This window comes from Metopolophium dirhodum, chromosome 2 (genome assembly GCF_019925205.1).
Source record: "Metopolophium dirhodum isolate CAU chromosome 2, ASM1992520v1, whole genome shotgun sequence".
NCBI classification, from domain to species: domain Eukaryota; kingdom Metazoa; phylum Arthropoda; class Insecta; order Hemiptera; family Aphididae; genus Metopolophium; species Metopolophium dirhodum.
In genome coordinates this window covers 37,884,868-37,906,938 of record NC_083561.1, presented here as the reverse complement: position 1 = coordinate 37,906,938, position 22,071 = coordinate 37,884,868, and the positions used below count along the sequence as shown (strand labels likewise).

General features: G+C 33.3%; 1 protein-coding gene across 2 annotated transcripts in view; it reads right to left on the bottom strand.

Annotated features, from left to right (window-relative positions):
- LOC132939834 (uncharacterized) overlaps positions 1 to 19,348 on the bottom strand; it is a 48,313-nt gene extending 28,965 nt beyond the window's left edge. The window contains exons 1-2 of one of the 2 annotated variants that reach the window (XM_061007230.1): positions 18,893 to 19,348; positions 9,345 to 9,471 (exon numbers count right to left, since the gene is read on the bottom strand). The gene's annotated coding sequence lies outside the window, so the exon portion shown is untranslated. Of the gene's footprint in view, positions 1 to 9,344; positions 9,472 to 9,835; positions 10,020 to 18,892 lie in introns of those variants that run through there. The other variant, XM_061007231.1, reaches the window with a different exon arrangement.
- Between the last annotated feature and the right edge of the window lie 2,723 nt (positions 19,349 to 22,071).

Sequence of the window (22,071 nt, the reverse complement as noted above, 5' to 3'; positions counted from 1 at the left end):
TCATGAGATTCTGTACGCCGCCGCCGCCGCAGTCTCCGGTCCATATACCTGTACGCGGACGCGAGCACAATACACCGGGTAATTGGTAATCAACGAGTTTTCGCGCTGACCGATCTTCGAGTGCTGCGGCGGCGGCGGCGGCGGGGCGGCAACCGCGCGTGGTGGGCGACCTGATTCTTTTTATAGTTTTATTTTTTGCGAGCTCGCGAACGGGTTAGCGACTATTATATTATACGCGATGAGTATTATACATCATCGTCATCATCATACACAACGTACCGATCGGTAAAAATTTTTTTTTTAAATACCATCATATAGGTCGTCAAAACATAGCAGTAATATTGACAGACGAACGATGTATGTAATATTATTGTTATTAATATATACATTATACCTATACCCATACTCACGACGACCGTAGGAAATATAAGGAAATAATAATAATATTTAATATTATATTTTTAAGGTTACGCGATACATTATAATTAATATCCACAAGAATTTACTAATAACTAATAACTATAGAACGATACCCGATATTACTTAAGTACAAAAAACGCGATCACAAATAATATCCAAATCTTAATCTATGTGTCTATATAATGTTATACTTTCGTCTTTCATCCACTTCAAATAGGTAGTTACAATACGTCGTTTTAAAATGGAAAAGTAATAATTAGTTTTAAACGCGTCTCCGTTTCATGTTCTCCGTTCGACCGTGTAAATTAAAGACAATTGCTATTACCTTAGGTCCGGTTACTATTATATTATTATTCTCGTTCCGCTCAACGCTGCGGGTCAAAGACAATTATCACAACCCCGGGGTTAAGTCACTATATTATTATATTATTACCGTCGACCAAATAGTAATATATAATATTCAATTACCCTCGCTGCGATGAACAAATATGTTATTCCGTGTCGCCGAAACTCTGCGGTGTACAAAATAATCATTCGACAGGTAACCTGCCATGTACCTACAGCATATTCGATTGCTCACGACTACACCCGCGCGTACTCGGTCGGCGCCGTCCATACATATACAATTTGAGTTGTATTTATTTTTCGAAATAATTTGCTTTTCTCGCCATACGTACCTACTACGCACACACACACACACACACACACATATACTTATGTAATTACGCGTCCTTTGTGGTTTGTTCGTCAATTGTTGTTGTGCACACACACTCGCACACAACCACACACTCACATATTCATAACATATACTCTAACACACACATAACATAAACACTAACACACACTTGACAGGCACACTCACACAACGGCCAAGTGCATCTAACTGCGGTGCACGTGCGGTAGGCATGTACCCTTAATGACCGCGATTGCGGCCCTTCTGCCGCGCGGCAATGCCAAATCCGTCCGAGTGATATATCCGGATGTCGTGGACCGGAATTCGGTGAGACGGCGTAGGCACGCACGCGCGCGTACCGATTCTTCAAATGATGCGATAATATATCATATTATTGTTATTATTATTATTATTATTATTATTATTATTACTGTTGTTGCATTATAAATTATTATTATTATTATTATTATTTTTTATCATATTATAACACGAAATATTATTGCAGGTACGTACTGTCGGCCGCCGCCGTGACACGTTGCCCTTATGACACGATTACCGGACCGGTTTTTCGTCTGCATTACCACTTTTGCACAAACCCATTACACACACACTGCCTACTATAATAATAATAATATGTAGTATATTATATTATTATTATTATTATATTATTACGGCCGTGTATTACATTGTCGACGACTGCTCGGCGGGCTGCGAAAACGAACTATACACACATAGTACATGCAACACAGCAGCGGCCGGATGTTTTTTTTTTCGATCGTTACCCTCTAAATTTCGGTGGTCAACTGCAGCAGCGGCCTCCGCGAACTATACACGGGAAAACTCGAGTAATCCGCGAAACGCGACGGTGCAGTATGCACAGTGTACCAAAAAAAAAAATCGCCCGAACCGGACTCGTCCGGTATCATAACATCGGTATATGATAAAGAAAAATGTCCGAGTCACAAGTACGGGTTCGGCGACCGTGAGTAATACACACGCCACGCGACCCGTTTCGCCGGGTTAATCTTCCACCGCGGATACCATAACACAATACCATTAAAATATTTTATGGATATAAAATATGTATATAGTGTTATATGCTATATTACAGTAGGTGCGTTACCTATAATATTATTATTTCGTACGACGCGGAAACGCCGTTTTGAAGTCGAACGAAGGAATAACGCACAGTAATCGCACCGGTCAAATATTCACAGCGACTGTAGTGTTAGTTTCTTGTGGGGATATTGAATTATTTTTTTTTTATACTTTTACCGACGCCTAGGACGAAAGAATAATATAATATTCCGCGTCGGTTTCGCATAATATTATTTTAGATGTCAAGGCGAGTCGCGGTCGAACGCCTAGAACCAAACGGAATAATATATCGTTGTATAATATATGCACAAGTATTTATATATTGAAGTTTCGCCCGCAACCTGTAAACAGAATGACAAAATAATGACTGTCCCGTGTGGTCAAGCAAGTATAGACGATGATTGGAAATATGCGCAGGTGATCGATGATCGAGGAGGACCAATCGAAAGACCATTTATATTTTAAACTGTCCATATATTATCACAATACTTATAAGGTGCAGACTTTAACTATCACATCATATTGCTCCAAGTTTTAACTCGAACCATTCCCATATTATAGAGGACGCGTTAATGGGAAAATCGCGGTTTTCAAGAACGGAAATCTTCAATAGTTGGCAAAATATGTTCGATCGTAAAACGGAATGTTGGTTCTGTATACATGCGCATAAACCTAGTAATTTAGATATCCATAAGAACATACCTCTCCAGGTCCATACGAGCAGTTGGAGAAAATAATACAATTGTATTTCAAAACGCTATATTTACGCCAAGTGTTAAACATTATAAATTCTGAAATTAATTTAAAAATATTATACGCCAGTACTCAGTGCATCCGAAGAAATCGGAATAATTAATATCAGCGAGCACAACGTTTCGCGGATAAAACAGTCGGAAAACTTATGTTACCTATATAGTAATATGCAACGCAGAACACGCGTAGAACGTCTATTTTCTAAATGTGTGAAAATACATCTTGATAACCCTCAATAATTATGTCATATAATAATATTAAATAATAATATATGATTAAAAGCAAAACAAACTTGTGCGACAATTAAGTCAGAGTAAATATCGTATCAGCAATCTAAACGCCTGCGAGAAGCCTGCATGCGTATCCGCGGAGGTGGAGATAATTAGTATTTCGTTTAATATCGCGTAAAATGAATAGAGGTAGTCGTAGCTGGCATTCGCAAATATTAGTTCATAGGACCTTCGGTCGGATGTTGTGGTTTTGAGCGGGATTTTTCTAGAAATTTGTAACGTAGAAAAATATCGTAAATCGTGTATTCACGCGTTGTGTTAATTTTTACATACATATAATATGTTATAACGAATTTATTTATGTAACGATCCGCGGGCACAACATACGTATAATGGATTTCTACGTAAAATATATATATATATATATTGTTTCTTGAGGTCTCGAGCCTCTGGCAAAGGAAAAAAAAATTGTATGCAATACATTCTGTCGAGTTTTTGTGTACAACAATCTCTAATAAAAATGTATAGAAATTAAAATTCGATAGTCAAAAAAAAAAATATATTATAATAACATTGACTATAAACACAATGTTATGTTACGCTATTGATTTTAGTAACTCATTGCAGACACAGTAGTACCTCTACCTATACGGCTGCCGGACTCGCGACGATTTACGATTTAATGACGATCTATGCGTCGTATTTCGCATATTATATACGGCGGACTGCAGCTTCCGAGGGCGATATTATTACATAATACATCCCGGCAAAGATTTCGGTATGGGAAATTTTACATTTATAGTTCGTATCGTTTTCGCGTTATGAGGTGATATTAAATTGAGTAGGCACGTTTTAATAGCGAGCGTACAATAATAAGTACACGGAACTGGAACAACTATTACACAAATCGTAAAAATATAATTATGGCCAATCGCACAGTTTGAGGTAGATGGGTAGGATACTGTATGATCGTAAAATATATACTTTCTGGGATGCGCGTGGCATACAAATTACATTCGTATCCGTCATATAAGAATAAAACATCTCGACTTGTTCTTTTAAAAATCATACTTGGACGAGACTTGGACAAGTTGAACTGCAGTTAAATGGACCGTTCGATTTTATTTGAAAACGTGAAATGGCTTATCACGGCGGGGCTTGTCATTGATTATACCTACAAGTTATACAACGTATATTATTACGGTCAATAATAAAATATATCGTATAATGTATACCGGGCACTTATAACATTTTTAATTTATTAGAAAAAAAAAACACCTTACATTTAAGTTATTTAACACAACACGACTTGAAAATCTTGTTCGAAAATAAAATAAAAACTCCTATTAAAATTTTTTAGATTGCATAATTTATTTTCTTAGGTTATTGAATAATACCAATAGTCTAGAGTGGTTCTTAGGATTAATTTTCAAAAAAAAAAAAAAGAAAATAAATAGGTATATACATTTAGATAAACATAATATATTTGTTTGAAATCTGGTTTTGTAAACTAGTACGTTTTTTGTCGTTTGCGTGTTATAAACACACAAGTATTTTCTAATTTGAATTTCTATGAGATATGCTCAAAACAAGTTTTATTCAATATAGGAACTTGCTTTACAAAAAGTTAGCCTCATTTCAAAATAAATTATTCCCAGTACAATATAATATATTTAATACTAGCACATGTATTTTTTTTTTGGAAAAAGTGTTTAATAAATATGATGACATATAACTATCGAATCAAATTATTTATTTTTTATTTATTATTTAGTTTAGGAATTAGAATTTAAATCAACAATGTATATCACTGTTCAAAAAATGTTTTCGTACCACTTTGTGTCTTATGAATATTTTAAAATAATCTTTTAAAATAATTTTAAAATATTATATAGGTACTGTAACACCAGTTAGTGGTACTAATTTTACTTAAATTTTACTTTACTATTACCTCTTACGGTATACATTTTATATTAAAAAAAACTCATTATCTACCTACTATAAAGTTCTACAATAGGTTCGAAAATCAAAATTGTATCCAAAACAATTTACCGGGGTCCATTAAAATCGTAACATAAATACTTGACATGTTATTAGATCGTGAGTATCATTATGTTTTATTAATTTTCATAAGCCCCATAGATTCTACATACACTGATATTCATTTTCGTTCGAAAGTTTCTCTGTCGAATAGAAACCGATAACATCTCGGGAACTGTATTATACTTGCAAGTTAGTTTTAGAGCGAAATGAAAAAAAATACATTTTATGACCCAGAGGGTTTCGCAGAAATCACATTTATCAATTGTCTAATCTGATGTATGGAACAACTTTTACAGTGATCGTAATTGAAGATTTTTGTGAATGCGCCCGGAGATGTCCTAATCCATTCAACGGTGTAAAGAAATACCACGCTGTGATATTATGGTTTTTGTATTGGTCCAACGAAATATATAGCTCATAGCATCCCAAGTCAAAACTATGAAAACAAAAGTGTAAAAAGTAATTTCTCCAATTGTGTAATTTGTTTTATACTTAAGTTGATATGGTTTCGTATTGATCTAACGAAATATCGGCTCATAGCGTCCCAAACCATTACTATCCCGACTGTTAAAAGAAACGTGTGAAAAGCGATTTCGCCGATCGTGTACGATTTAAATGAATCACTCGAGTTTTTGCTTTTCCGTCGTTTCCTGTTTATGAAAAATAGAAACCAAGCCGTTGGAATTTCATTATACTATTTGGTCTCATTAGCTTCATAATATAGTCATAATTAGCCGGCAGGGGACGTCAAAATATGTAAATATTTACGTTGTAATAATACCTATACATCTATTTCTAACAATTTCATAAGTTTCATTTTCCGTGCAAATAGGTAGTATGGTTTTTCAAATATAACTTTCTACTATATTTCGCGTGTACATTTTAATTAAAAATAAACATATAGACTACGCTCCACTTATAACTTAACAATTTAAAATACCAGATCACATTTTTATATTTTTTTTACAAACGATATTTTGTTTTTATACAAAATTAATATAATATAGACATAATATAGTTGAACACTGCATACATTTAATTAATGATTGTCAGTTAATTAACAACAAAAGGCAAAACATATAAGTACCTACATTTTTTTTTTTAAGACTTGTTATTATAATTAGTATGGAAATAAGTAAAACCAGCAATACAAGGATGCACGACAGGATTGTACGGGGAAAGAAAATTTATTGTTTTTGATATTATGTTAAAAAATCAACATATAGTGTGCAAACGATATTTTTCTACAAAAAAAGTAGCTTTGTAAATTAAACTCCAATAATGGTGGTACAATGTTAAACTTTAAACAGCTTTTCAGTTTGTGAATTTTTGTTTAACGTAAAGAGTTTGCATATGACCATAGACTGTAGATATAAAAACCACTTTTAAAGAGAACTTTTAATACCATTATAAAAAAAAACTTTTCATTGTATTCATATTTTTGTGGAACAGCGTTTCTTCGTATTTTGTCGGTTTTTATTATAAATTATTAAATTAAATTCTTCAGTATAAAATCTATGATTTTATTACTTATAATTGATATAAAAAATGGAAATGATAAAAAATTAAAACTACATTAATTATATAGATCATACAACGTGCATAAATTATATTTAAATTTAAGGATCAAATTTATAATTTAATATGATTACATACGTATAACGTATATGTCATATAATATACAGACTAAAAAGTATTTCAAATTTCACCGAAAGAAAATATACATTTACAAATCTAAAACCTATTCATATTTTAACCTAGATTATGAATATGTTTAGAAATCAAAGATAACTATTTCATTATTAACCATACCAGAAAATCTATTGAACGTTTGGCGCTATATGCAACAGGTATGTATGCATCATATTCGTATACAATATGTTTGTTGCACCCGAACGTGTAGCGAATATGCAATATAAAAACAAGTACCTATAACAGTTTTAATTTTAATTCGTTTTAATTTTTATGCTTACATTAATTTTTTCCTCGTATCTAACTGTTTTTAAGCCAAATTAAATATACCCGAGTATAGACGTGCGGTCAAAAAAAAAACATTATTATTATTTACTATAGACACACGCATAATAATATCATATTAATTATTACTGATGGTTATGTCTTAAAAGGGATTTACGTGGGAGTCAAACATTATAATAATTTATTTGGGAACAGAAAATGCCTAAAAGCGACTACAGTGCCGTTGGTTGCACAGTTACGGCAATCACTGGGAACACGAATTGTTTCAAAAATCGTTCGTTCGAATTTATTACCGTGTGGTCGTGTGTAAAATGTAAATACCAAATTACGTATACTATAATATTATAGAACCGGTTCCGGCACGGGGTCAGGTCTCGACCGAGTGCTAACCCGCTTAAGTTATACAATGGGTCGTATCGCGCGGGCATAATATTAATAATATAATCTGCTGGCGTATAAAACATTATGGTAGGCCGCTGTAAGGTACCACCGGAAGGATCGTTAATTAATGTGAGCATAACGACGGAGAAACACACATTTTAGGCGATCGAAACTCGACGCACACGTCTTATCACAATAATACGCGTTTAACATATCTATAATATTATGCTATCGCATCATCGGACGCTTCTTTTCTCTTTCTATCACCGCCGATATCGATTTCTAGTCGTATATATGGCTCCGCCCGTGTGTGTTAGTGACCATACAATCGTGGCGCGGTTATTAACTTGTCAAATACCGCTCTTATCGTACCACTTTGGGACACCGTATAGCGGAGGAATGCGTGTGGGAAGGAGTTCGCAGCCTGCAGTGGCGGCGGTAGCGGAAGAGACTCCTACTTTTCACGACCAGCCGACCCAGCCGACCAAGACCTGATCGCTGACATACGACGGGGGATCTCTGGACATCGCTGTTTTACATTTAATTTATTTCATATATTAGTTCAAATCGTCCATTCGAGTATACCATCACGCCGATGGTTCCCCGCCCTGCTGCAGTGGACTGTGGAGTGGCGTGTGACTTGCCTAACTAACGGAAGTATAAAAAAAAATGGAGCACGTGCCTATTATACCTAGGTGTATGGATTTACTTTCTTGACATTAATCCACTGTATACAGTATATTATTATGTACACGACGTAATCGGTGGTGGGTCTATTCGTGATCAATACCGCGGGTCTCGTATATGCGCGACAACTATTTCGCTTTCCTTCTAACGCACGAGGGACACGCACGGCTCAAAAGCGTCGAAATAAAAGTTATCAGAAAACTATTAGAAATCTTAAGGTTAGGATAAATTGTTTCGCTCATAAAAAAAGAACCACGGTTGAGGGAGAAAAAAAAACGAAAGCTGTATATTAATAAGGTTATAATATTATTTTATTAATACTTAATTGAAATCAAAATCGCGACTACCAGTGTGCGGCAGCGATGTGTACCAGTGTGGTCGTAAAATCTATTTAATCCATTAACGTTGATTAGGTGCGGCTATGTATTTATTGACGATAATAATAATTACTAATTAGTACGTAGAACATTCGTTATTCTGCGGTTATTGAAGTCTTTCGGGCGTTATCACGATCTCTGCAATAATTAAATGTGGCGCACCAAATGTCACGTACTACATAACATATAAATTACCCGCGAATAACTTGCAGTGTTTAAACTCCCTCATCGGCGTATCCATCTAATAGTTCCTGACGCCTCCCCCCCCCCCCACCCCAAAAAAACCGACCGCCGGTACGTTCGTCGCATCAATAACAATCAAATCTCGATTCAAGAGCACATTAATGTCGGACAGCGATGATGTACGAGTAACATGTGCTCGACAACGAAAGTGACGTCCGCGAAACAACACAATAATAATATAATGTCCGCCCCGGTGATAATAATTGTTGTACATTATTATTATAGGTATACAAAATGATTGTTTTCGCACGAGTGTACGTCGTAAATATTATTGTTGGTACCGGGAACCGCGTTACTGCAGCGCGGGATACACCCAATTGATTAAACGCGTTTCGTTAAAAACCGGCGACAACCGTTAAGCAGCGATAAAAAATAAATTTAATAATTCGAAAATTCGAAATACCGGTGTCAAAAAAAAAAAAAAAATAAATAAATAAAATATCAAATCCATTTACTCCTTACCTGTTGTATTTATTGATGGTAGTTATCTGTTACAATACGATTTAGACTTTTTTGCAGCTCTCATCGTTGTTGCCCGTACTCAATATATAGCCGCTGGTGTGGTCTGCAGATGGAAAAATCGAACAATCTGAAAACAACGAGAAATTATTTTATCTGCAATCACCAATCAGTACATCCGCACCAACAATAATCATATAATACACGTGTAAAGCAGTAAGTCGATATGAATAAAAAAACGTTTTAGAAAGAAAAAACACGTTATAGTAAACAGTATAACATACTATATTAAAATAGGTATATATAACACGTTTTAAAACTTTTTTAAACATTTTATAATGTTCGCGTTACGGATTATTAGTTTAACATACGACACGAGCTGCACAATATTTCGTCATCCCCCCCCCCCCCCCCAACATCAGTAAATACATAGTTATTCGTTTTATAAGAACAAATATATTATAATATTAGGTACATCTAACGGATATGCCTACCTGTCAAATTATAGTCTTAACGAATTAATAATTTATAAACACAATTTCGCGGTAATATGACGTAAGGCACGAATTAAAAAAAACAACCCAATAAACAAACGAAAATTTCCCAGTACGCGAGTTACGGTAGGATCGATATTATAATAACATCATCGTCTAAAATTCTAAAGCATAATGTGTGCCACGAGGGGCTTATTACCTTACGGCAAGACCGGTACTGACATACTATGGCGTCCAAAAAAGTGTGCTGTTCACCCGACCCAGTGCCTGTGAGTTTGTTAAACATTTATGTGGGATTAATATCTTTACACCCAGTTGTATGGCGTTTTTTTTTTTTTTTTTTCCATCCAATGACTTAGAGTCTACAATATAACATTAAGCCAACACCTGTTTCTTTTTTAAACATACATACCTAATATAATATTTTTATTATACAGGTAGGTTATAGGTTGGATACCGAATGGGTTGTGTTTGGCCACGTGTAGCCAGTTTTAACGGGAACCGTGGGATTCATACGGATATGACTAGAGGTTTACCCAATGGTGGTCGTTAACTATAGTTACAAAGTTTGAGTTAAGCTAATAAAAAGTTCATTTGTTCTTAATTTTTTAAACTTATATTTTTAATTAATTGTCTAACCAACTTAAGACTTACTAGTTTAATTGAATGTTAGAGTAACTTGTTTTTTTTCAATTGATTTAAAAATAATCCATCATGTTTTAAATAAAAATGTTTTGAAATTTTTGGTTTTAACGGTTATTTTAATGTTTTTTACATTAATATTACACGGTAGGTACACGGTTTTTAAACAGAAATAATCTAATAAGTGAAATAATAGTAATTCTTAGGTAATACTTTAATTCTGTTCTTGATAAAATAATAGGTATTAATTCATAATTCATAGATGGACATAAAAAACTCTTTATATGATCCACGTGATAATTAAAAAAATGGATCAACTCTTTATACGCCATGTAGAATTGCTATTTTTTTCTATATTAACTTTAAACTTGGAGAGTTAAAAATATAATATGTGAACCATGTAATTCTAACTCAACGGTCTTGACTTGTTCACTTGACTTTAGTCAACTCGAGTTAATTATTTTCGTTAAACTATCTGTGTAGGTACGCTGCAGCACAACCATATCTTTAGATGTTTTTTAACGCCACGGCGGTGACCACGACAGAACGAATTTCGTGTTTAAATTTCCTTCAAATCGCAGAGACCAATTTTCGAGATAATTTATGATGTGGTTGGTCGGCTACGAAAAATAATATCAATATAGGTACCTACACACTCCTTTTCGTTATTGTAATCCAGTAGCGAAACGTGTTCGTCGGCAAACCAATAATTATTGTTATACGCAGTTGTACATAACTACTGCAATAGTGACTGGCTGTGTATAGTAGTACTACACAGTACACATACACCGAACTAACGTGTTATTATTGTTTCACGGCGGTATTATAATAATGTTCGCGTACGTCGCCAATTTGTACTCTTAATTATTATTCATATACATTATGATATAATATTATTCGCTGTACCCATTAACAGGTGTCCGATATCGAAACAGAATAACCGAAAACCTTAACACGTTGTTTGTCTTTTACCTGCAGGATCCCGTATCTCGCGATAATTATTATAATTATAATGATAACCATCTTGGTTTACGAAAATATCGAATACACGCACTATTAGGTATAGATACCTACACTACAACTACTATACTATATTATAGAGTAGTGTTTTGAATGCCTAATAAACAATTTATTATTTAATTAATTTTCTTCTGTGAATATTGTTTATTACGATAATTTATGCCACGCAAACGTTTAAAAAATATCTGAGTCAGGTTAGGTTAACCTCAAACAAGTTGATTTTTCATCTAGTGCCGAAACACATAGGCGTTGAATTTTTCGTAACAAAAGTGATTTCCGCTTATAATATGTAATTCTAGCCGGTTTAAAGAACCTATTAGAACCAACCGTTTACTGGGAATTAAAAAATTAAAAACTAAACCAAATCATATCATTATGTATCATGTTATGTTAGACTGACCTTGTATTATAAGATTTCAGCGGTCACTGTATATAATATATTTAATATAGGTATACCGGATGGTTAAAATCAAAGCTGATTGTAATCATAAATTCATAACACGCCATGACACACTGAAGTTTTCAACTGTGGAATTGTAGGCGAATACCATTGATTAGAAATACCAGTATTTTTAATCAATGCTAATACCGATAAAAAAAAATCACTTGTCGATAAAGTGCAATAGACTGTTGATAGGTACTATACTTTAATTTATTTATTGTAATTTTTATTTACAAAAATATTTTAATGTGCTTTATTAAATTTGTAAAAATAATCATTTCACTAAGAAGAATAATATATTAATATGTCTTATGAAATCAACAACAGTTAATAATAGGATCAATATTATATGCGCCTATGTGATTAGGTAAAGGTATAGGTAGGTACATTAATCAGTGTATACCAGTGCAATTCACTGTATAAAATACGATGTCAATATTGTCACTAAACGAATTACAAGGGGAGTTAAATAATATTAGTAAAACAATATATTATTCTATTATGTTATTAGTAGTGTCAACCAAGTTTTTACTTTTTTGAAAAAAACAATTAAATGTTCATAGATGGCATACCTACATTAGTTACAACTTTTCAAGTTTGTGGTATCAATGACTGAATAAGCTAGAAATATTTACTTTTATAAATTACCTAAAATTATAAAATCAACGGTAGCATTTTATTTATTAAAAAATAATGTATTTGATAATTTAAAATTACGTCATAACAATTAATTAAAATTAATGCTGGAAGATCAAGTTTAACTAACTATGTACGTATAATTCATAAATATTTTTACATTTCTTGTCATATATGAAAGAAAACATGTCACAAAAATACTTTATAACTAGGTAATAGGGCAGTGAGAAAAAAAAATGTAAAAAGGAAAATATTTTGCCATCCCCTTGACAAATTCCTGCGGACGCCCTTGGTAGTAACGCGTTATCGAAATGATAGAATGCCATCCATTTTTTTTAAATTTTAAATTAAGCCTTTGACAACTGAGGCCATTGGCCTGCTACCGTTGGTGAGGGTACAGCTGGTTTGAACACGTGTGTGCGTATGTGTGGCAAGGATTTGTCACTAAAAATCCCCGATGGTCACCCATCCGGGAACTAGTGTTCCCAGCCGGTGCGTACACACAGAGCACATTCGTGACTCTGAATGCAAGCACCGCGCCACACCGAGCAACACAATGCTATTAATGTCCATTAATATAATCAGCTGAAATCAATGTAAGTATTACAGGCGTCTACACTGTCTCATGTATATAATAATATGTAGTACTGATTTCGATCGTTTTTCGTACCCAATGAAATCGCGATAATAATATTATAAAGACGTACGACAAGCACTATACGCAGCAATATCGGAGATGTCATCGGCTACAGTCTTATGCTCGCACTCACTCGCATAATATTATGTTATATCATTGTCATGATACCGCCGCCGCCGCCACAGTGTTGTAGAACGGAATTTTCGTTGAACGCGACACAAGTTTTGGCGCCGACCGAAGAAAAGTGGATTTTTCGCGGATGCGCGAGTTACAACAACAACAATAATAATAATAATAATAATAATAACATGTAGTCGGCTGCAATGTGGAAAAACTGCAAAACAATGGGGGACGTAAACACCATTATGGCTGCAGGTCGATCACGACAGCTGGTCTCTTACATATCTGCACCGGTGGCGTGCGCCGCATGTGGCCACGGTTGTTTGTATCTTTGCAAGGTATATTATTAAATAAAAAAAAACATTCATCACGTTTATCGCGTAAAAATAGACGGCAGCCTCCTCCTGGCGACTGCTACAGTGCAGGGCTTCGAATGCACTGCAACCGGAGGGTTGGCCACGAAAAACGCTTTTATACAGAGATCCGATGATAAGAAATGGATCGCGATATTCCATTATGGGTATAATAATATTATGACCGTTTAAAAACACCAACAGACGTAGGTAATTAATAATATAGTACTATAGTAGATATACGACAGTGTGTAAAATAGGTATACAACTACAATATTATAATATCCATATACGTGTATATATATATATATATATATGTATATATTTTACGTGATGTACTCAGAAGTATATTATATATATAATAATCGTCGCACTTCAGAAATAATTGTACACGTCGTGCATGTAAGTAGATTATATATGCATAGATACTGTACGGTACGGGGTGATCCATTTGACGCAAGACACTCATCGTGATTGTTTCAGAAAACACTAAAGTTTTTGAAAAAATGTATTTTATATAATTTGATGTCGTCGAGTTATATTTTTCATCACTTTTTTTACCGTTGTTATTTTTTAAGTTACTCTTTCTGATGACAATATACATATTTTAGATTTCATATTCCGAAGTAAAATATTATTCATGCAGTATTTTGACCTATAAAAATCAAATTTCGAACAAGTGGTTAATTAGTTATGAGTATTTACACTTTTGAAGGGCGGATCACAGGGATACTCGTGTACCACTCCACTTCGTTTATCTATACTTAAATACTCATATAACTCATAAACCACTCGTCAATAATTCGATTATTATACACCTGAGTACTCTGAAAAATACTTTAAAATAATGCATGTTGCAAGTTGTCACTCAACCAATTGACGAAAAAATTACCATACAATTGTAAAAATAAATATATTTTAAGAAGAATGTGGTTTTTAACGATCCAAAATTATGTAACAAACAGTTTTTCAAAAACAATTTTTTGAAATAATGAGCATCATCTCACGTGAAATGGATCACCCGGTACATAATAATATAATAGTATATAATTATATCATTAATATATAATATTGTAGATAGGTATAATTTTATTTTCACGGACGATTTTACGAACGGGGTCAGCCGAGGTTGATCATGCTGCGGGGTTCGACCATGCGAATGATTTTTCGGTTTTATTAAATATTCGTTTGTTGTTTATAGCCGTACCTGTATCTATATAGAATATTACAATATACCTACTGATAACTGCCGGGGGGGGGGGGGGGGGGGGTTGTACGCTACAGTATGACGAAATATAACGATATACATAGACAAATATTGTGCATTATTTTTTCCCCGCAAACGCCCGTCCAGTTAGCAAACACCACCTGTTATACGCGACTCGAGTTCGTAGACTCGGACGTATAACCTCATATATAATAATTCATAATATATTATATTTGCAGTGTATATATCGTGATTCTATAACATGCGATTGTCCCGGGATATAATTCAAAAATATTAATTTTTTTATATTGTGCCAATGCCCGCGATATGCCAGACAGCCGCCAAGCATTATAATACGGCAAGGTCGTTTATTTTCTACCGTTTTTACACCGAACCATACACAAAATACGCGCATATATTCGGGACAATGAACTTGAATTTGTTTCAAACAAATCTTGATGATGAACACACGGTCGGAGTGAATATTATTATTATTATTATTTTAGATATATCGCCATTGAAGTGATCCCTGATTGGAATACTGAGAGCGGACGTGCGTTATAACGGTCTCGACGTGTCGATGAATATTAATATTATATTATATTGTTGGTACATTGACTAGCCCTCAAAAACAATGCAAGTCTAACAAGTTTCGCTATGGTTTCGGTTTGCAGCCGCGCACATGTTTATGTATGTCATTTCCATATAATAATCTATTAAAAAGCCGTTTTTGACAACTTATTTTTCACAATACCGCGGTCGAGGACACAAATGCATATTATATACACATCGTCGGTATTTCATACACCGATAATAGTCGTATTAATTATTGTATTATAAACTTTTTACAATTTTATTCACCGGCGGCCAGTCGATGGCATAATATAATATTTAGGCACCAGGCATTAAGATTTAAGACGGGCACCTGCACTAGATTAAAATTAATAAAAGCTGTTGAAAAGTCATGTGTTGAACTCGTTGTATACGCGTTTAATTGGACATCGCAATCATCGTCTTAATGACGTTATACAAAATTTGCGATTTCTCATTGATCAGACAATACTATATAAGAATATTATGCTTAATAACGATAGTATATTAATGGTATTATACGGTACAAGAAAGTCCCCGTATGAGGTCACAATTATTATAAAGAAATTATAATTGCGATCGATTTCATATTTTGTACTTGTATTGCATATTTTTTTTTTAATCCAATAGTCATCTGCAAAATCATTCAAACCAATCAAACCTTTAAAATATTATAATATTGTTATTATTATTATTATTATTATTATTATTGTAAGATCCCACAAACCTATTAAATAATTTTTGGTCAAATTTGCTGAATTTTTACGTTTTAAGACATTGTATAGTTGTTTCCAAGAAACTATTAATAAAATACAATTGTCATATCGAATTTAGCAACGTTTGGAAAAAAAAAAATCGTTATAAAAGATCGAAGATCCGTTTCATTTTCTTTTCGCGTTATATTTGTCGTCATGTCCGTGCTCATATGTTATAACGGGAATCATTAAACGAGACGTCACGGCATTTCAGTTATTATATTTTACTTTTTTTTTATAATACAATCATTATATATTCATCAGTATATAAGTTATTAATAGGTTTATATTTTATACATCAATGTGAGCACTTATTAATTTAGGAAATTATTTTATAAATTAGATATACACACCTAATAGTTTAATGATTTCACTTATATTTTTAACTTTTAAGTTTTAATTAAACATAATATTAACTACCGTAATCTAAATAATAGGTAATGTGATGTCTGTGGGAAACGCACACATTTTATAACTTAATATCGTAATAATGTGTTAATGACCTCTAATCCTATAACTGTGTACAATGTGAATTGTAGAGGATAAGCATTGTTTTAGTTCCTCTCCGTAATCCAAAACATGAATTATTTTCCAGATTATGAAAAAAATTCTCAACTATGCTGAATCTTCCGCAACAAAATGTTAAAACTAAAAAGTCAGACTTGGACAAAAAATATAATTATAGCAAATAGGTACCTATAATATATTGTTATATAAAAAGTCAGTTAAAAGCCATTGTAATAATATATTTTGACATTTAAAAAATAACGATTAAACGTCGCCTTTATAATACAGTTTGCAAAGATCAGTTTAACAAAAATGTGTTGGAATTTCGTTATAAACAGTAGTTGTACATTTTTACCGCTTTTAATAATCGTTTTTTATTTTAAAAACTCAAAACCTAAGGGCTAAAATCATAGTACGATATGGTAACTATTAATTTTTCATATATATTATTGTATATAATAATACTATAGTAATATTTTATACAATATTGTAATACAATATTATACAACCGAATATTTATTGAAAATACAAATTATCTTAGTAAAATTGACATTGAATTAAATTTTGTAGTACATTAAAAATATTATAAGTACTTCTGCATCTTAGGTAAATTTGTATTATCGACTTACATAAGGTTTTAAGTGTACATTTCATGCAATAAATTGCATTTAATTCTTTGCATAATCAAACTGCATACAAATCATACTTTCAAACTATTTTACACGCATCGGTTAACTTTTTCGATACCAGCTGTAATGCCGGTATATGATAATCTTTGATGCGGATCATGACACGTAATTTTCTTATTTTGTCATCTCATTGTTGCATCGAAATCTTTAATTGTGATACGTTAGGCGTATTGACTTAATACTTAGGCAAAAAAAAAATGCGTTCTTAGAATCCGTATCCACGATGTAATTTAATCAATTTAATCGATACTGTTATAGTGTTATGTCTTACTAGAACGTGATAGTTCCTATACGAGTCTTATAAATAATATATATACTATTATTTAATTCTATTCAGAACCTCTGCGCTGATCAAACAATATCTGCTGCAGTTATTACGGAAATATTTAAATTAAACACAGAGCGATGACGATAAAATATATGGACAAAAAATAAAACAAAAAAATTAAACACGAATAAATGTCAAATTTTCTAAAATATAAAATAAAAAATTGGTAATCCGTAATAATCAAACAGGAAACTCAGAGTACCGAAATTACCCTAGAAAAACGCAGATACATGATTTTCACAGTATTTGAGTGTATTCGTTATATTATATTTTGAGCGTCATACTTTTGGGCGAATTACCTTTTTACCCGTCTAATAAAAACAATGTGTTTGGGCGAGTTATTTTTACTTTATTTGAGCGAGTCTGATACAATATAAAATATAAAAGATAAAATGGTAAAGATTAAGATAAAATATTACATTTTATATTCAACGTAAACTTAATAACTATCCCAAAATTAATATCAGTTTGGCTTGAACATTGGAAACGTGAACCCGTTATAGTGTTTGTGTTGGTTATTACTTATTACGTATATTACGTAAAGTGTATACCAAACGTGAATCTTAAAATTAAAAACATTTTTACTTAAAACGAAATTAACGATGACTAATTTGATTGTACTATAGGATTCTACCTATACATTAAAAAATGTCCCCAAACACATTACGATGCATTAAAATCACTCGCCCAAACTTATTATGCTAAATTGCAAAATACTTTGAAACCGTTTACAAACTTGCCGGCAAAACTTCTAACTACCTACCTAATAACAAATGTGTGATTTACATCAGTTTTCCACATACCTACTGAATAGGTAATAATAGCAACCGATTCGTAAAACGACGATGACGACGACGACGATACTCGAAGAAGGGCGAACGAACACATGCGAAACCTAGGGTCCGCGAGCGCATAAACACAATATAGCATAATATCATGATGTTTAAACGATTATGATGATTATAATGAACCAAACGGTCTAGACAACGCCACCAACTACAATGGTCGCACGGCGAATGACGGACAACAAAGTCATGATATTATTATAACAGTGTACCTATACGGTGACGACGATGAAAAAATATAAAATTAAAAACAAAAAAAATTATACGGCGTATACATATACTCACGACAATGTGCCTGTATTATCGACGGTCGAGTCGGCCGGTCGGAACGCGCGGCAAAATATCAATGTGACAATAATATTGTACGGGAGTCTACGCGAGCGGCACTGTTTAAAACTGTTGCAGAGCGTCTTCGGCTTTTCAACAATTCTGCGAATATCGCGGTGTGTCGGCTGTACCGGTTGCGGAATGGACACTGACTGAACGAGTCGGAGAGCGCGCGCGCGAGCGTGTGCGCGGGCAAGGCGAATTCGATCGAACGGGCGGAGAAATGGAAAGAAAGGAACAGAAAGAGAATACGAAAAAGAAGAAAAAAAATTCACACACACACGCACACACACATTTATAACACTCGCTTATATATTATTTGTGCGCGTGTGTGTACGCGATAAAGGGGACGCGGAAACGGCTGCAGGTATATAGCAGTAGGTCACCGGGTTCCCCTGTGGTGTGTCTGTGTACGATAATATGTATAATAACGCGCGTAGGTATATACAATGTATTATATACGATGGTCTTGATGAGTTTCGTTTGGTCTGCACACGATATCCTATTGCGGTAGTCAATCCACCTCCACCTCTTCCGCTACCGGTCCTATACGTGTACGTCGTACATCCACGTGTCGCATAATATATTATTAGGTATATTACGGGTACAGTGTGTTCTTCTGGCACCTCCCTCTCTCCTCGCGGAGGGCTCCCGCTCGAACGATACCGCAGCAGTCTGTTGTACCACATACAGGTATAATATGGGTGTATTCGTGTGTTTCGGTAGACTCCGTTTTTCCCGTTTTTTCCTGTTTTTTCTTTTTTTTTCTCGTCCTCTCTTGACGGAAATTCGGTACTTTTTTTGTTGTTGAAAATAACGATTCCAACGTAAACGGACATTGATTCGTAGATTTGATATTTAAAATACCATATATTATAATATCGTTATATTGCTGCCAGCGTATCTTAACACGAGATTGTAAGATTAAATGTTTTAACAACTTGTTGCCAATAACTACAGCTGCAACACTCTGTAAGTGGATATAATGACTATGATTATATTATTATTTATATTATATGATGTTAGGCGCGAAATATACAGCAGTTGATCGAGTTTCATTAAGTAATATTATAAAACAAACGCAACAATATGTAGGTATTTTTTGCTTAATTAAAATTTATTTATGGTTAAAATTTATATTATTACGATTATAATTATTTTAAAGATTGTATCATATTTTTTTTTTATATAGGTATATTAATTTGATATAAAAACAAATAAATTACGTTTTGTATTCGTAGACGTTCATAAAATATTAAACTTAACAGTTAATTTTAGTTTTTAGTTAATACTTTAATAGGTAGTTATAATTTTCTCTAAGTTTTCACGATCATTATTATAAAGAGCCATAATATATAGTATGTTAGATAGTTTTTCAGTAGGTACTCAAATTACTATTTTTGAATACGTATTATAATATTTTATCTCTATAGATACTGCTAAGCATCTACGGTTGTTATCAATGGTATCAGTTTACTGTTTAAATTCTAAAGCACAATAAACCATGACAATCTATGTGTAAAAATCTTAAGTTTCGTATTATTTTTAAAAATTCTGTTATATTTCAGGTTGCGCTGCACATCTTTATCAAATATAATAGCGATATCCTTAGGTGTCCTCGATTTCGATTTTAATTTTTATTATTAATGAATAATGATGTTTTCGTTTTTCACCATCGTGCATGTTTAACTATTCATTAATGACTAGAAATTATATTTTACTATTATTCCATTCAAAAATTACCCATTAGGTGACTATAATATACTACTCTATAGATTTGCACTTGATACTAAAATAGGCAACGTTATAATCAAGTATAATTCTGTAGATACAATGAACACCCATGTCGTTTGGACATGCAATTATTTTCTTTAGGTATTAAAATATTATCACTTGATCAATAATTAAAATATTCAAACTTGTTGAAATACCAAAGTCTTACTTCGTACATTTCAATGCGTCATACCTGCTTAGTTTTAGTAAAGCTAATGAAATTTTATGTTTGTTAAATATTAAATATTTCTACAACAAATTACTTTGAACTCGCAAGTATTAGTCAATCAACAGTCGAATAGTCGATGATTAATTACTCGTACTCAGGTACTTATAATATTATATGATTCCAAAATTTGTATTGGCGTATTAAACATCCAACCGAAATCTACTGGCAAAAAATAAACTGACAAAACTATGACAGTGGTTACTGATCACTATACGAATTATATTATAATACAGCAATTCATACTGTGTTGCAAAATATGTAGTACGATAGATCATTATAAAACGCGTCATTAATCTGCAGATTATTTTTTCTCATCAAATGTTTAGTCGTTACTCGCCGAGTATAGTAATAATAATATATCGTATTTAATAGGTTACACTTATTAGAGGCACGTAATATTGTGATTGGTCTGTGCGTGGAAGCCGTTTTAGACTTAATAGTGATTGACACAAGTAGCGCTTGGCCGTCGTAATTTATTTATTTTTACTTTTTTCCCGAACTAGGAGAAAGCTCTAAAACAATACGTACCAAAAATCCGGATAAACATTATAATATACAATATTAATATATTATTATTATGTACGAGTGTTTCTACAATATCGATGATGAAAACAAACGAAATCGTATATGCACACTCCCGCGTGCCACAATGGACGGTGTTTACGGTTTGTTAGGGACTTACCTACGACAGTCGTTTTTGTTTTATTTTTCACACACACACAAGACGTCGTCTCACTCTCTCGCCGTATCTCTGTCTCTGTCTCCGTCGTCTGTCTGTCCGTGTCTCTCTCTCTTAGCTGCGCCACGTCCGGAAACGAGACTGTCGTCCGACCGACCTACCGAAAGTTTCAATCTCATTCGATGTTTGACAGACAATAATAGGGCCCTATTCAAACGAAACACACTGAAAAAATTAGCCCCGTTATTGTACACGCCAACTCCCACATGCGTCGTTTGGGGCGTTGAGAATTTTTAATTTTGCGGCCAACGGGTCAGGTCTTACGTGAGTTGAAATACATTTTGGATATTAGTCAAATATGCGTTATAGGTAGTACGCATACCTACTACGCGGTATATGATAATATAAAGTAGTAGTCGTACATATATATATTATATATATGAGCACGTGGCACAT